Genomic DNA, 15118 nt, shown 5'->3' with positions numbered 1-15118 from the left:
TCTGGAATGCCTGTTTCCTGTTCATCATCGTGTACCGATACCTGCCGTGTACTATAGCTGCATGAATACGTGTCAAATGAATAAACGAATGGGCTTCAGGAGAAAGCCCGACAGAAACAGGGTGCAGGACGGAAGTAGTCTGCAGAAGGGAGGAGATCATGAGCGATCCAGACGGTGACCTATAAAGTGGAGGAGGGGGGCAAGAGTGGTCTGTATGGAAGAATATTTTATCACTCATGTGAGTTAGCATCACCAGTGCATGGGAGTAATAAAAAGCAGACCTACTTTTACTTCCTTTCACTATTGGTTTTAAACTCTGGATAGACAATGTGCCCATCAGTGCCCACATCCAAGGCAGACTGTTCCCCCTGCCCTGCCCTTGGTACCACAGGATTCAGAAGCATGTCTTCTTCTAGATGGAGAGAAAGAAATATCCTCCCCCTTGGAGGACACGAGTATTTGTCTACTCTCTATTGGCTCTTGAAATATCCTCGCAGCAAACGTTTGTTGGTCACCTGCGATGAGCCCAGGGCTGCGTGAGGTAGAAGAGAGAGACAAGGCGACACAGGTTTTGTGCCTGGTTGGGGACTCCAGCCAACAATGACCGGGACACTGAATGATAAGGTCTGGACACACTTAAAAAGTGCTTCAGAGACGTTGTGAAGGTGTTTTCTACCTACGGGGTTAAATCCAAAAGGTGCGTATCAGCTGGGCTCTGAAAGTCACACAGGCCACTGTACCAAGAAGAGGAAAATGTTTCGAGCCAAAAAGGCCTAGAGGTGTGAAAAATTATGGTCTGTCTGGGAATCCCGGCTGGTGTATCTGCCACTCTCGTGGCTTGACATGCCGCTAAGTACGTGGAGGAGTAGAGAAAGAGGACAGGAGGGTACAGTCAGGCCAAGCTTGCAAAAGGCCTTGAGTGCTGCATTCAAAAAGCAAAAAACAAAAAGCAAATTTGCCTTCCCTCAATGGTCAGGCAACAAGGTACGTAAGTGGGGAGGGATCTCCTGTGAAGCTGAACCCCGTGTAAATGGCGGCCAGCTGCGGAAGCGGAGCCCCAACGCCATCCACCTGCCTTCTGCATCTGTGTTCCTATCCCTTATTGACTGCCGTGTATCTACACCTGAAATACTCATTCGTGTTTATTAATGAGAGTCTAGAGTACATCACAGGAGAGTGGCGTCTAAAAACTGGAGGTTGTTTAAAGGATGAGATTTCCGGGCGCCTGGGTGGCTCAGTCGGTTAAGCGTCCGACTTCGGCTCACGTCATGATCTCGCAGTCCGTGAGTTCGGGCCCCGCGTCGGGCTCTGTGCTGACTGCTCAGAGCCTGGAGCCTGTTTCCGATTCTGTGTCTCCCTCTCTCTCTCTGACCCTCCCCCATTCATGCTCTGTCTCTCTCTGTCCCAAAAATAAATAAACGTTAAAAAAAAAAAAATTAAAGGATGAGATTTCCAAGGAAAAACAAATTCCTCCACATTCGAACCCCTCTCAGTTCTACCAGCTCCCATGGCTTCGCAGCAAGAGCGTAAGGGTTTTTAAACTCCAAGTGCTTCTTACGGGTTGAGGACCCAAGCTTGAGGTGTTCCCAACATTGACTGTTGGCCTCGTATGCCATGAATATGACAGGGTCTTGGGCAGGAAAGGTCCATTGTCTCTTGTGTAGTGCTAGTAAAATATATAACGTGCTATGATTACGCGTACATCAAATGCAAATGTAAAACCTTGCTTTGCGAGCATAATTCGTCCTGGGAACACGCTTGTAATGCAAAGCACTCATATATCGAAGCGACTTCCAGGAACCATTGGCTCAGTTGTGACCATGTGACGTTCGGTGTCACGTACTACTCGTACTGCAAGACATCGCTCATTTATCGAGTTAAAATTCACTAGGAATGTTTGCTCGTCCTGCAGAACACTCGCAGAAACCAGTTACTGCGAGTTACAATCCAAATTACAAACCAGTTACGATCCAGGGTTTTACTGTATTAAAATGACGCACGTGCAGGCAAAGGGAGCAGAGCAGAGAGAAACGGAGGACAGATTCAGTGTCCTGTGATGGGGAGAATCTGCCGGAGAGAGAGACCTTCCTGGGCTCAAACCCCAGCTTCAATTTCCTCTCCTCCAAGGAGGCAATCAATGTCAAGGTTCACGGAGACAGAATACACCGAAGACGTCCGCTCTGCGTCCAAGCAAGGCCACGTATACATTTAGTTCAAAACGATAGTGCCATTGACGCCCCTGGCTTGATGGCAGGGTCCCGGTTCCTCTCATCCATGTCTTCCAGTTCTTTCCTCCATCCCCAACAGGAGCATGTCACATGCTCACAGTGAACAGCTGTCATCACTGCCCAGTGAGTTGCCTGCTGAAGCTCAGGTTGTATCATACAACCCAAGGCATCTACAATGGCAACGTCGCTGAATCTCAAAGGCTTGGTATCCAACCTTTGTTTCTAGCTCCCACAAATCTGCAGAGCATCCAGGGACTTTGGCACAGTTGTCCCCTTGTAACTTGTGCCTGCTGCCCGTGCGGCTGGGGAGGAAAGGGGCTGGGATGTGTACACGGAGCTACCATTTCGTTGGACCGCAAAGAAGCTCTGTTCCGCCCACAGCCCCACCAAAAGATCTCATGACACCAGATCCTTCTGCTACTCTCCATGCCTCCTCTCCTGCACGCAAGTCTGAGAAAGGACTTTCAAGGACCATCTCCATTTCCCCAGCGGTAAGGTACAGTTTAGAGCACATCCTACATCCATTGCCCTCTGCCGGTCCCTGCCAGGCCCCACTGGGGACCAGGGCAGCGCCGACTTAGCCTCTCCCACTGCAATGACTGACTGATGTCCCGTATGAAATAAAAATGGCTTGTCCTCCCAAACCATTGCTAACCGCCTCCACTGAAACCCTCTGCAGGGCAGGGGTGACTTTTCTAGAACAAGATTTGCAAGTAGATGTGTCTCAGGACAGAGGGAGCCACGGCTGTGAAGAGATCCTCCAGTTTCCTCATCGAAGAGCATCCCAAAATGGTCACAGCTCTTCAGAGATCATTTTTCTGGTTCCTATCCAGGATGATGTAAAAAAAAAGAAAGAAAGAAAGAAAGAAAGAAAGAAAGAAAGAAAGAAAGAAAGAAAAATCTAAGGTACTAATTTCAGCCAGAGCAGCCTGCGAGTTAAAATCTTGGCACGTGACAAAAAGAAAAAGAAGAAAGAAAGACAAAAGGGAAAAAGAGAGGAGCATGGAGGAAGGAAGGGGGGGAGAGAAGGGCAGATAGGAAGAAGAACAGACAAAGCTCCCCTCTTTTTCTCACCTAGGAGAAGTCACAACATTCTGGAACTTGCCAGGACCTTAAAGAGGTCTAGTTCTGTGACCTTTACCGGGGAAGGAAATCTGAGCCTTGCAGAGGTGAAGGTATTGGTCTCAAATCACAGAGCTGGTGAAGAGCTGGGCCAAGACTTGGTGCCCTGCTGTTGTCTAGAGAAACACCAGCTCGGGTGAGTATCGCTTCCAGGCTGGAACCAAAGATTCCAGCCTCCCGTCTGTACAGAGGTACTTGGTTTCTGCACTGAGAGAGAAGTGCTTGTCTGAGCCCCTGGCCACCAGCCAGAGAAGCAGGGCCCTGGAAAGGGTTCAAGGGGACCGCAGGAACGGGAGGGAGCCTCCTGGCTGGGAGGAGTCTTGGCTCCCCACCGAGGAGTGCAGAGGAATCCTGCACAGGAAACTATTAAGAAACCCCTCCAAGAGAGTAAACAAGTCCAAGTGTATAGGTGCCGGCTGAGGATGAAATACTGACGTGAACACAAAGTGGGTTCAATGTCTTTCTTTGTTACTTTCTTTTTTCTTCCTCCTTCCCTCCTCTTCTTCGCCCATCCTTCCTCCCCTTCCTCCTCCCCTTGCCCCCTCCCCTTGCCCCCTTGCCCCGCCCCGCCCAGCTTTCTTCTTCTTCCTCCTCTTCCTCTTTCCTTCCCACCCCCCAAAGTGATTTATCTCTTCAGGTGTTCAAGCCCTAGCTGTCTAGAGATGCCAGCATCTATCTGCTTTCCCTGGAGTGTCGCACACAGACAGGGGGTGTGTGACTGAGGTCTTTGCCAATCCTTCGCGATGCCCTCCGGTCACTCAGCAGTAAGTTCGTGCCATTCTGAATTCCGACCCTGTCCGCATCTGGCTGTGTGTCCTCGAGGAAGCTACTTGCCGTCTCTGCGCCTCACTTTCCAGAGCTGACCGCAGGGACAGAGCACAGACCGCAGGGAATCCTGAGGGTGATGTAGGAGATGAATCCAGTCACTCAAGTTCTTTGTCTCTTAGTGATCTTCAAAGTTGGCCTTCCTGTCCTCTCTGGTGTCAGTATCTATGCGCCTGATAAAAAAAAGAAGAGCCATTTGTCCATTCATCAAGTATCGGCAGCATAAACCAGGCACTGTTGTAGGTCCCGAGGCTTCAGGAATGAACACAAAACACGAAATGCCGAACCCAGAGACTCGAACGCAGCAGCCAGACTCGGGCTGTGATTCAGCCACTAGGAGGCGCCCCCTCAATCCCATCAGGTAGGGGTACACTCTCCAGTTCCCCTCCTGAGATCCCAACTACAGAGCAAGTGTTTGATTACTCTGTGTGTTTCAGAAGAACCCGTGGCTCTTAAAGAAAAAAAAAAAAGAAAAAATCAGATTCCCTAAGCCCAGCCCCATTCCTGTAACTCAGCATCTGTCGGAAGTGGAGTCTACTTAGTTAAGCACTTTTTTTTTTCAACGTTTATTTATTTATTTTTTGGGGGACAGTTTTTTTTCAACGTTTATTTATTTATTTTTTTTGGGACAGAGAGAGACAGAGCATGAACGGGGGAGGGGCAGAGAGAGGGAGACACAGAGTCGGAAACAGGCTCCAGGCTCTGAGCCATCAGCCCAGAGCCCGACGCGGGGCTCGAACTCACGGACCGCGAGATCGTGACCTGGCTGAAGTCGGACGCTTAACCGACTGCGCCACCCAGGCGCCCCTAAGCACTTCTTTTTAATTCAAGTTAGTTAACCTACAGCGTAGTCTTGGCTTCAGAAGCAGAACCACTGATTCACCACTTACATATAACACCCAGCGCTCAACCCAACAAGTGCCCTTCTTAATGCCCGTCACCCATTTAACCTACCCCCACCCACCCACCTCCCCTCTAGCAACCCTCAGTTTGTTCTCTGTATTTAAATGAGTCTTTTACGGTTTGCCACCCTCTCTGTTTTTATCTTATTTTTTCCTTCCCTTCCCCTGTGTTCCTCTCTTGTGTTTCTCAAATCCTGCATATGCGTGAGATCATACGGTATTTGTCTTTCTCTGACCCACTGATTTCACTTTGCATAATGCACTCTAGTTCCATCCATGTTGTTGCAGATGGCAAGATTTCATTCTTTTTGGTGGTCGAATAGTATTCCATTGTGTGTGTGTGTGTGTGTGTGTGTGTGTGTAGCACATCTTCATCCATTCGTCAGTCAATAGACATTTGGGCTCTTTCTGTATTTTAGCTATTGTTGTGAGTGCCGCTGTAAACATCGGAGTACATGTGCTCCTTGGTACCTTGTACGTATAAGGCATCATTAGAACACAGAAGGAGGAGGGGAGAGGGGATTTAAGAAAACCTTCAGGAATCTACTGAAGAATGGGGGCTGTGGCCAGTGGTAGGAGGGAGGCAAACCCAAGACCATCCATCAAGCCTTGGGTCAGATGTCCCCTGTCCTGTGATACCTTCCCCAATCCAGGTGACCACCATGCCCCCTATGGACCCTCTGTCTCTGTCCACCACTCTATCAGGGCTTGAAGATCCAACTGCAGTCTTCCTCTCCTTTCTGTCTCCTCCTCTGGGCCATGGCCTCCTCCAGAGCAGGAACTGTCTGAGCCATTGGTCCCCATTTTGATGTATATCAGAAGCCTCACGCAATGTGTCAGAAGAATGCCCAGAAGGACATACAGTAGGGTTTCAGGGTGCAGACTTAAAGACACAAACTGAAAAGGGGAGATGGGACATCTCCCAGGATGGCCTGGGAAAGGAAGAAAATGAGTGAAGACTGGCCTGACTTTACCTTTACCTGCTCCCATCTCTCAAATGGGCTGAGACTCAGAAAGAAGCCCCAAGCAGAAGAACTCCTTAAACCAAGGATTCTCTCCCAGCCCCCTCCACTCGCAAAACAACTGCACTCCCTTCCAGAGGTCCCCGGGTGTGGCTGGGTGTGACCCTCCTTTTATCTTGTGTTCTAAACCTGAGGCCCTTCAAAGATCAAGAGTCTGCATCTTGGGGCCCATCAGAGATCGGCCCAAGCCCTGTGGGAGGCCCCATAACGGTCCCAAGATGTCCACACCTTGATCCCCCCAATCCCTGTGAATATGTCACCTTACCTGGCAAAGGGACTTTGCTGATGTGCTGAAGGTAAGAATTTTGAGACAGGGAGGTTACCTGGGTTACCAGGATCACCCAATGTAATCACAAGGACCCTTTTAAAAGGAACACAGAGGTCTGAAGAAGACTGAGGTGATGTGGGACCACTGGCCAAGGAATGAAAACAGCCTCTAGAAGCGAAAAAAAAGACAGTTCCCCCGGAACCTCCCCACACTTTGACTTTAGCTCACTGATTCTGACTTTGGACTTCCAAGATCACGAAATGTAAGATCGTAAATGTGCATTGTCTAATGCCATCAGTTAAGTTTATGGTCATTTGTTTGTGTCCATAGAAAATAAATACAAGTGCCCTGCTAGATCTTTCGGGTTAACAGAAGCCCACTTGTAGGAGAAGATCCCATTCCTATACAAGGCAGGCATTCTGGGACTTCATTGTTATAAAAAAAAAAAGTAGAAAAAATGACCCAAAGCTGGCCTGTGTGCATTGGCACCTAGTTTGTTTACTTCTTCATGGCAGGCTGAGACCCCTGAGCTCAAAAGCCCACTGGCCCCTAACACAAATTTTTACATATCCAGTTATTTTTAACAGCCAAACAAGCAGATTTTCAGCCCTGGGGACACTGCCTGCTTTGTGTTCTCAGGGAAAACCTCACCCAGCAACTGTTAGCCCTTGATAAGAGACCGCCCTGTAGTTACAAGTCCCCAGGCAGCTCCCGCCCTCCAGAGTTCTCTGACTCAGAGACTGCTGGCCATGCTGCTGAGCGACATCCTCCAGATTTGTAAGCCCCATTGGCTGAGTGACATCCCCTAGATTTGTAAGCCCCATTGGCTGAGTGACATCCCCTAGATTTGTAAGCCCCATTGAGATACCCCTCTCCCTCAAGGCTCTCCTGCCCTCCTCCCCCTCTGGATGGTGACCCCCTTGCCTATGCTGTGTGGACTCCCCTCCGGTGCTATCCTGTCCAAGTTCCACTCAGTAAATAATATTTTCCCTTGATCAGCCCCAAACCCCTCTCACCCTTTAAACCTAGAAGCATCTCTTAGGAGAAATGCCCCCCCCCCCGCCCACCCTTCCCCCCACCCAGGACTTCTTTTAAACTACTGAACTGTTATAGAAATCAAACTATAAACTCTAAGGTGTCAAATTCTCTCCTTACAAGACTGTGTGTATTTGCACAAGCAACTCTCTATGAAGTTAAACATAGAGCAGTCTCATTTCTAGTTCTACAGCTTTTTCGCACTCAGTATCTAAGAAGTTGGTTTATGAGACATAATGGTAGGTACTCAATCACTGCACCTATATGAATGATGGATAAAAAGCAAAAACAAACAAACAAAAACCTGGTATGTTAATGTGTCCCCCACTATTAATTTGTTCTTTCAGTTACTTTATTTTTTTCAGTTCCTTTTAACAGGCATTAATTAAGCACATCATTTGTTTTTGCTTACTACTGACCTCATCTTTTTAGCGTCTATTTCAAATAGTGTGGTGAGCTAAGCTCAACCCGTGATGGTAAATTTTTGTCAAACAGAACTGACAAGGCCAGGGGTTCATTTTCACCCTGGAAAGATCAGACGGATGATGCACATACCCTGCAGTTGTGACGCTGACCACTTCCCACATAGATTGGGAACAGCCTCATCTGGAGAGGCAATAACGTCCTTTGCAGGATGGAGAGAATGTGAAAACTCTGTACAGTCGCCGAAATGATAAGGATGGATGATTTATTTGGTTTGAAGCTAAGCCAGCCACGAGTTAGGAACACAGAAAGTGGGTGTAATTAGGTCTGCTTCACGTCAAGTATCATGTTTATTTCCCATTATAAACTGATAAATAACGTAGCAATTAGAAAGTGCAACTGTCAGTCAATGATTAGGCACAGAGTTAGCACTTTCCTGGAAGTCCTTCTGCATATATTGCAAATGAACCAAGAATGTGGTTGGGCTGGTTGCAATTAAATACAGGTAGTATAGAGCCTAAGGGTGCATTTTTGCCTTCTTATTTGGGTGTATGTATTTACGTATGTGTGTGTGTGTGTGCGTGCGTGTGTGTGTGTGTGTGTGTGATAAAAATACAGCATGAAATTTGACATGTTAACCTTTTTTAAGTGTACAATTGGAGATCATTAATTACATTCAAAATATATACCCGTCGCCCCTGTCTATTTCCAAAACTTTGTCATTACCTTGGCAGGGACTTGGCACTTATCAAGCAATGACTCTTCACTCCTTCTTCTCTCTCCAGCTCCTGAGAACCTCTACTTTACGTCTTGTTTCTATGAATTTGCCCATTCAAGATATTCCATGTAAGTGGAACCATACAGTATGTGTCGTTTTGGGTCTGGTTTATTCCAATTAGCACAATGTTTTCCAAGTTTGTCCACGTGGTAGCACGGGTCAGAACTTCCTTCCTTTTCCTGGCTGAATAGTGTTTCACTGTGTGGTGAGACCACGTTTCTTTATCCAGTCATCTTCTGATGAACACTTGAGTTGCTTCTGCCTTTTGGTGATTGTAAGATTGGAGTTTAATAAATAGATTGGCATGGCTAAACTATCCCCTGAACCTTAAAACTCTTCACGTTTCTTTTCCAAAGTTACCATAACCCCCCCTCCCCAGCAAGGTAAAAAAATACTAATACTAAAAATAAATAGGACATTGTACATTGGGAAGTGGGAAAAACCAAATTTTAAAGGAGAAATTTTGGTAAAAATGAGAGAAATGGAAGCTCATTGAAAACTAGTCATTTTGGATCCTTGGAAAACAGGAGCCTTCTCTGCCAAAACAGGTACATTTCCAAACTATTTTATTTTTTAAATTCCCTTGAATCTGCATCTGTCATGTATAGAGAACAAAGAAACAAAGAGACCATTTTCTTCTTCATTATTTGAATATTTCAGGAAAATAAAAAGAGCTTTATGATCTGGGTAACTGTCTCAAAGATTGTGTTTGTTTGTCTATGGCTTGGATTTATATGCACATTTATGTTTAGAGGCACAGACAAACTCGCTGACTTTGGATGTGTTGGTTTTGAGGCTCATGATGAAAGGTAATGCTGAAGCTCTATTCTATTACCAACAGTGGGTTCTTATTCACAGACCCTTTGGATGGGTCCACAAAGGGTATATGAAAACAACGTTGGGGGCGCCTGGGTGACTCTGTTGGTTAAGCCTCTGACTCTTTTCCACTCAGGTCATAATCTCGCAGGTTTTGAGTTCTAGCCCCGTGTCAGGCTCTGTGCTGACATGTGGGGCCTGCTTGGGATTCTCTCTTCCCCTCTCTCTCTGCCCAGCCCCCACTCGTGGGCGCACATGCGTGTTTTTTCTCTCTCTCTCTCAAAATAAATAAACTCGAGGGAAAAAAAGGAGCAATGAATGTACATGTACTGAATGCTTACTCTGTCCCTGGATGGGATCACAGCTTTTGAGATGCACAATAATTCAGGAAACAAAATCTTATTCCCATTTAATACGTGAGCAAACTGACCCTCTGAGACGGTTAACCAAATTTGCCCAGAGTTAGCCACATTTTAAGTGATTATGTCAAGATTTAGAAACCCAGTGTTCTTACTGGGAAGCAGATAAGCAGATAAATAGAGGGGGAAAAAATGTAAATCACAGCTGAATTGGATACTTGAAGTGCAAATCAGACCTAGGTACAGTCTTTAATTGTGTGGAAAATGTAAATTGCTACTAAAGATAGAACTTCCAAATTAAGGCAAGTGGAAATGGAGTCTGCCATGCATTCTTTTTTAAATTCTGTATAAAGCTTTTTACATGCAGAGTTCAAGGTCCCAGCAGCATCCTCTCGCGCTGGACAAATGATCTAAGAGGTCTTGTAGGTTTGCCAGGGTTCTGACCTACATAGGACAAAGTTTTCCACGTTGATCCCAGTCCACAGTTTGCTCTAAGCATATTTTTTTTTTCTCGGATGGTTTGGCTGGGCTTTATCAAAATACAGAGAAAGAAGCTCAGTGTGCATGCCCGCACCCTACTTCTGGAACAAATGATTCATGCACAATCACTTCATCACCATCACCCACGATCAAAAGATTGAACTGAAAATAGTCAAATGCTTTAGGTCAAAATAGTTGAAATTACATAGCAGGCCCAAGGACTTACAGTAATGATAGCTTACATTAGTATAATGGACTCTAAGGTTCATGAAAGCTTACACCTATATTAATCTCCCTTTTAAGTATGACCAAAGATCCATTAGGTGGGTGTTCTGTCCATTTTATTGTCAAGGAGCAACCAAGTATGATAATGGGTCTCCAAAGAGGACCCACCCCCGAGGACCACACCCCTTATTATTTAGCTCCTTTTGTAGTCCTTTCCCACACCAAATCTGGGCTGGCCCTATTGAAACAATGGGATGTGGTAATAGTGTGGAACGTAACCCTTGCAACTTGGGCTTTGGTCTTCTGGAGCACGCACTCTTCGGGACAGCCAGCTGCCGTGTCAGAAGTCCCACCCATGACCCTAAGGCTGCCACCCTGCAAGGAAGCCCAAGCTGGCCACACGGAGTGAGAATGATGCCTCGGCAGCCCCAGGGGATGTAGTTATCCCAACTGAGACATCGAACGTGCAGCAAAAGAAATCCCTTGGACATCCAACCCAGTCCAGCCTTCAGACAGTGTCAGTCCTAGCCACCACCTGACCACAGGTGAGCGTCCAAGCGGGACCTGCACAGCTGTTCCCAGACCACCCACAGAGCTAGGGGAGAGAACAGATGGTGGCATTAAACCACTACATTTTGGGGTGGTTTCTTACATGGCCACGGGGAACTGGAACACTTGGTCTGTTTAGCTTTGAATCCTTGTCCCACTGCACCAGAAACATGACTACGTGAGGTGGGTAACTTCCATGGATCACTATCAACTAGATATCCGTGTTACGCAAATGACTGTGGGAGGCACTATAGTCTGCCTGGGGAGCAAACTGTGTAGGTGGGGAGTTCGATGGGTGATTGGACAACAAGTATACAGTGTGGAAGGCACCAGGAAGTCGTTCTGAGTTCTCATCTGGTTTCTGCTATTAACTACGTGAGTGTGACCAGTGACTACCTCTCCACACCCTCACCTTCTTCATCCATAAAACAGGGAGATTGGCTTAAATGACCTCTAAGATCCCTTTGAACTGTACCGACAGATATCAACTGTTGTTTTTTTCTTTTTTTAACTCCAGTTTTGGGTAAGTTATCAAAAAGATGTAATTTCATTTTAATATATATGCACAAATGCAAACACATTCATGAGCTGGAAAAATCTGGAACCATGCAAACCAAAATGTTGGCAATGGTTTTCCCGGAATAGTCTCACTTGAAGGATCTGGTTGTCATACAACAGACACGTATCCCTTGGGTGACAAAAAAAAAAGCCCTGCATTGTGTTTGTTTTCGAGAGAGATTATAAAAAAAGTGAGCGTGAGCCAAGATGGATGGCAAGAACATAGACTTGTCTTTGCCTTAGTTATCCACACGTAACAGATGACTACAAACTCAGCAGCTTAAACCAACCTACATGTAGCGCCTCGGTTTCCATGGGGCAGAGTTTGAACAAGCCCTAACGTCGCTTCGGTCTCACAGGCAACGCTCAATGCTTCAGCCAGGCTGCTTTGTCATGTGGAGCTTGGGGCCCTCCTCCAAGCTCACAGTCTGTTGGAAAACCCAGTTCTTTACAGAGGTGGGGCTGCGGGCTTTGTTTTCTTGCTGGATGTTGGCTGGCAGGGGTGGAGGGCATGGGCGGTGGGGTGGAGCCCTCTCAGGAGGACTGGCCATCAGCGTCCCTTGCTACGCTGCCCCCTCCTAGGCCTCTCACAACATGGTAGGTGACATTTCCAAAGCCAGTAGGAGACTCTCTCTCCAGTCCACTGAGTTAGTCTCATATACCATATATGGTCCAATGTCACCATCTTTGCCATCTAAAGTAACCCAATTAAGAGAGTAAATATCTCATCTTATCTCAAGTCCTACAGACTTTCAAAGGGAGAGGACTATACAGGATGGGTCCAGCAAGGGCTGGGAGCATTGGGGAGCCATTTGTGAATTCTGCCTTTCGTGAATATAGTCTTATTGCTGAGATTTGTCTTAAGTTCCTGATCTCTGTTTTTGCCTTTTGGGTTCTAGCTGTTTCCATAGGCAGATAAGTTGGAGAAGAAAGTCTATTTTGCATTGAAAGAGAATGCAGCCTGGAGGGTAAGGATCGTAGCCCTGAAGATGGACTATCCAGGGGACAAATCTGGCTCTACCATTTACTAGCCATGTGACGTCAACATTTCTGTGCCTTGGGTTCCCCATCAATAAAAGGCTAATAGTAGTACCCATCTCATAGGCCGATGTGAAGATTAAATGAGATAATACATACCTAGCTTTTGAGTAAATACTCAGCTATTATCGCGTTAACCTCTACAGTGGATGACACCGATCATGAGAGTTGAGTTGCTTTTTAATATCAGAAGAGTGCTTACAGAATTATGATCTCTTTTATTTGCACATCGTCCGCTAACCAGGTAATACTCCAAGAATCTCTGTAAAGCAGGCATCGCTTATCCTGTTTTACAGATAGGCACCACACATGAAGAGAAGTTAAGGAAATCACCCAGCATCACACACACACAGCTTTGGAAAAGGCTGAGCCAAACCCGTAAGTTCAGGTCTTCAGCATCCAAGGCTGGCGTTCTTTCCAGTGTACCGACATGAGAAAGCGGGATGAGACTTGTTCTTCCTGACACCCAGTAGTAGAGTTCACATCCACGGGAAGAATCTAGGGAGTAGAGGTTTAGGTACAGGAAGCGTGCATTTTAAGAGCCAGGTTGGAGATGTCCTGGGTTGCCTTGGAGCACACTAGATTCTCCGTTAGTGCAACACAAGTACGGCATAGTGGAAAGAGCCTGGGCACTACAGTGAGCCATTCAGTGAGTACCTATCTGTAACTCCTGTGTCGAGCATGGGTCTTACTTGCTGGGGATATGATGGTCAGCAAAAGCACGGAGCTTGGATTATTTGCCCAGAGGTTTGTAAGGGTTAAATGAGATGGTATCTTGTGAAATGGTGTTCCGGGGAGGCAAGTCAGACCCCAAATCTGGGACGTGGTGGAGGGGGTTTTCCCATCCAACTGACTCCTGGACTCGAGTCACAATTCAATCCACAAACAAGCCCTTCCTATCTACCCTGCGCCAGGCACTGTGCTTGGCAGGAGGGTGTCACAGTCAAGAGGAAGAGACATTCATGCGCCAGCTCCCAATGAAATATTTGACAAACAAGAGAAATGTGATGCCCTATAAGTAAGACGGAGAGATGCCTTCATATTTGTGAGAACAAGGAGGTTTTCAGGAAGGTGCTGCTTAAGTTTGATATTGATGCATTAACACGATTTTCATAGTCGGAGAAGCCAAAAAAAAATAAGAGACTATCACTTGGTAACAGTTATATCTACTATTAAATTCAGCATTTTTATGTATCAGCCAAGAAAATGGACTCATTCCCTCTTGTCTGTTGTTTAATTGGAAAAACTATAATAAGCCTGTGGGTTGGTCATATTATGCTCACGAAGTACAGAGAGAATAAAACATTTCTGCAAACTGACTGTCTTAGGTTGGGTGCCGTAGAAGCAAAGCCTTAGGATGGGGATTACTGGATCCTTGGGCGAGTCACCTGTTGAGAAGAGGATTATGGAAGAAATGGGTAAGGCAATGAAGGGCACAGGACAAGGGAGGGAAAGAAGCTTCAGCAAAAGTGTGGTTTCGGGGGGCATCTGGGTGGCTCAGTTGGTTGAGTGTCCAACTTCGGCTCAGGTCATGATCTCACGGTTCATGAGTTCGAGCCCTGCATCTGGCTCACTGCTGTTGGCACAGAGCCTGCTTCGGATCCTCTGTCTCCCTCTCTCTGCCCTCCTCTGCTTGCGCTCTCCCAATAAATAAATATTTAAGAAAACAAAGTGTGGAGTCAGGAGAAGCCTGGCCTGGGCCTGATACCACAAGGAGTTCTGGAACTTGCGTTGTACCACACGGGTTGTCCTGCCCTGAAGGTAGGAGGCTGGGCTGCCATCCCCCAACCCCACCCCCTCCCCACATCCATCAGTCATTAGTCATAAGCAACCACCAAGAAAGCAGGGAAGCTGGCTGAGCTCAACTCCCCAGGCACCTCCAGGTAAGGCAGCTCCTTCAACACAGGGGAAGCCTCCAGAAAGTGGTACAGGGTGAGCCCTGAGCATCGAATCCTTTTGGTAGGTGGAGGTGGGGATACTTCCCCCCCTAGTGGGATCTGAATGGGGTACGAGCAGCAGTGGAAACAGTCCCACAGCCAGAAGCGCGTCGGGCTCAGACAGCCGCAGTGGGTGTCTGTGGACCGGCTCAAAACCCATTTTGGTGTCTCTCCTAAAATCCTAAATGCTTTTCACCACTGAGCCACATTCCCACAGAGTTTATAGTTTTTACCTACTTTAGCCCATTGAATACTCCCCCCCCCCACCCCAAAACAGAATCAAGGAAATATCAGCCCACTTATATCGAGAAGGAAGTTGAGGTTCTGAGAATTTGAACCCAAGGTCACATCACATGTCCGATACTCGGCGAGGTCGGGACACCCACGGGCACAGCACTCCTGGCTCTAAATGCTTTTTCTCTCGGGTGACCTAACGGGGACTTGGAGAAAAAGGAGTGAAGATCTCGATATGAGCACGAACGGAAAGACCGAGGCCATTTCCTACATCTAAATATTTCAGCCAAGCAACTCAAAGTTCCGGTGAGCGTTTGTA

The 15118-nt window shown here is 46.9% G+C and overlaps 1 long non-coding RNA gene across 1 annotated transcript; it reads left to right on the top strand.

Moving 5' to 3' along the window:
- The first annotated feature begins 6494 nt into the window (after nt 1–6494).
- Nucleotides 6495–12701, top strand: LOC125164484 (uncharacterized). Its single transcript, XR_007151791.1, has 3 exons — nt 6495–6629; nt 8611–8671; nt 12490–12701. It is a non-coding gene; the product is annotated as an uncharacterized LOC125164484 (long non-coding RNA).
- The last annotated feature ends 2417 nt before the right edge of the window (nt 12702–15118 follow it).

Source organism: Prionailurus viverrinus, chromosome B1 (assembly GCF_022837055.1).
Source record: "Prionailurus viverrinus isolate Anna chromosome B1, UM_Priviv_1.0, whole genome shotgun sequence".
Classification (NCBI taxonomy): Eukaryota; Metazoa; Chordata; class Mammalia; order Carnivora; family Felidae; genus Prionailurus; species Prionailurus viverrinus.
This window is presented reverse-complemented; position numbering and strand designations above follow the sequence as displayed.